The sequence below is a fragment of the Dermacentor silvarum genome, chromosome 10 (assembly GCF_013339745.2).
Source record: "Dermacentor silvarum isolate Dsil-2018 chromosome 10, BIME_Dsil_1.4, whole genome shotgun sequence".
Taxonomy (NCBI): domain Eukaryota; kingdom Metazoa; phylum Arthropoda; class Arachnida; order Ixodida; family Ixodidae; genus Dermacentor; species Dermacentor silvarum.
This window is the reverse complement of record NC_051163.1, coordinates 118,260,477-118,262,977: the sequence shown is the minus strand read 5'-3', so window position 1 is coordinate 118,262,977 and position 2,501 is coordinate 118,260,477.

Here is a 2,501-nt window from a genome sequence, read left to right as displayed (position 1 = left end):
ATTTTGAACGAAGCGCAAGAAATAAGAGCACAAACCGATGAAACTGTGAAGTTCTTTGATTGTAGTGGGCTTAGGAAACGCAGAGACGGCGCGTAATTTATCGAGATCTGGAAGAATGCCATACTTAGACACAACGTGGGCGAGGATTGTTAACTTCCGGGCGGCAAAGCGACATTTCTTCAGATTAAGCTGTAGACCGGCGTTGGTCAAGGAACCGAGTACGTGCTGAAGGCGACACAGGTGTGTTGCGAAATCAGGGGCGAACACTACGATGTCGTCAAGGTAACATAGGCAAATCTTCCATTTAAGGCCACGCAAAACATTAACCATCATCCTTTCGAATGTAGCAGGAGCGTTGCAAAGTCCGAAAGGCATGACGGTGAACTCATATAGGCCATCTGGCGTAACGAAGGCAGTTTTTGGGCGATCGGCCTCCGCCATCGGGACCTGCCAGTAGCCTGACCGCAAGTCCAATGAGGTGAAGAACTGCACGCCTTGTAAGCAGTCCAGAGCATCATCAATGCGTGGCAGTGACTAAACATCTTTCAGCGTGATCTTGTTTAAACCGCCGAAAATCTACACAGAAGCGTATGGAACCGTCTTTATTTGTGACAAGTACCACGGGAGAAGCCCACGGGCTCTGTGAAGGTTGAATCACACCTCGACGGAGCATGTCGTCGACCTGGTCTGCAAAGACGCGGCGTTCCGCAGCGGATACGCGATAAGGACGCTGGCGCAGCAGTGAGTGGGAGCCGGTGTCTATGTGGTGCTCGTTTGTTGATGTGCGGCCTGATAATTCTTGGGCGAAGTCGAAAGAAGTTCGGAAATGCTGCACAATGGCAAGAAGCTGGGATCGCTGCGAAGGTGTGAGAGCCTCGTCCATGAATGGGGTGAACACATCCGCAGATGTTGTGTCAGTAGCAGAAAGGGTGCTCAGGTCAAGGACAGTCGTAGAGGACGTCTCGTCGGGAACGGAGACAATCTGCATAGAATCGACGGTCTCGACGTGGCCAATGCATTCGTGACGAAGCAATGTGAGCGTGGATGAAAGTGGGTTATAAACAGGCATTGTGCTGAAACCGGCGGCGAGGTCAAGAGTAGCAAAAGGCACAGGAAGGACTTTTCTGGCAACGAAGAGATCGGACGCCGTGAAGAAGACAGTTCCGGAGCAGATAGCACCACATGAGAGCGGTACGGGTGTTGATGAGCCTGGCGGTATACTGGTGTCTTCCTTGACTACAAGTTTAGCGGGAGAATGAGGATCTATGAAGGCGAGGCCACTGAGTTGGAAGAATTCAACCTCAGTGCGAGCGCAATCGATGACAGCGTTGTGGCGAGACAGAAAATCCCATCCTAGAATTATTGCGTGGGAGCACGATGATAGTAGTACAAACTCTACAGTGTACACAACGCCTTGAATCTTCACGCGAACCGTACACGCTGCGGTTGGTTCGATGGGTTGAGCACTTGCAGTCCGAAGTGACAATCCAGAAAGAGGCGTCGTCACCTTACGAAGTGATCGGCGAAGTTTAGCATCCATAACAGAAACAGCTGCACCGGTATCGAGTAGAGCGACTGTAGCGACACCTTCGACAAACACGTCAATAACATTGGCACGCAAGGAACGAGGACTTGGTCATTTCGATGCTGGCGCAGCTCTTGCCTCGGGAACTGCGTCGTCTAGTTTGCCTCGTCGCTAGATACAGGCCGCTGACGCATCGGTGAAAGCGACCAGCGACGCGGGGATGGCGAGCAGCGACGGTCGAAACGAGGACGATCAATCGGAGTACGAGTTGGCGGTGGGTCGGATGGAGTGTTGTCAGCATTGGGCTCAACCGGGTAACTAGGCGCCTGTAGATCATTGCCGATCGTTTGCACACGGCGGCAGGACCTTGCGACGTGTCCGGGATATCTACATGCGAAGCATATAGGCCGATTGTCGTGCGTGCGCCACGGGTTGGCAACAGGAGCGCCGACCCAAGAGACGGGAGGAGGGGGAGGGCGCACGGGCTGCTGAAAAGGTGGTACCGGCTCGTGGCGTGGCCTGGCAGCTACCGCAGCATAAGTGAGCAGAGCGGCCACAAGCGGCTGCTGGGGCGCAACCGGCAGTGCTTCAGCGAATTCCCCTTGAATGACGTTGCGCAAAGTGGAAGGCAATGAGCTGGCAGGCACTTGGGTGAAGGGTGCCAGGGACAACTGTCGTGCGACTTGTTCGCAGAAAAAGGCTTTGATCTGCGTGAGCAGCGACGCCTGGTCGGAACCAATGGCCAGTCTGGAGATGGACGCATCGGTTGCAGGAGAAGGCCTCGTCAAAGTTCGCTGCTTGTTTAGCTCGTCGTAGCTCTGACAGAGGGTAATAACGTCGGCAACACGGTTCGGGCTCTTGGCCAGGAGCATTTGGAAAGCATCATCATCAATGCCTTTCATGATGTGCTTAATTCGATCCGCTTCCGACATGATGGCATTGACGCGTTTGCACAAATCGACAACGTCTTCGATGC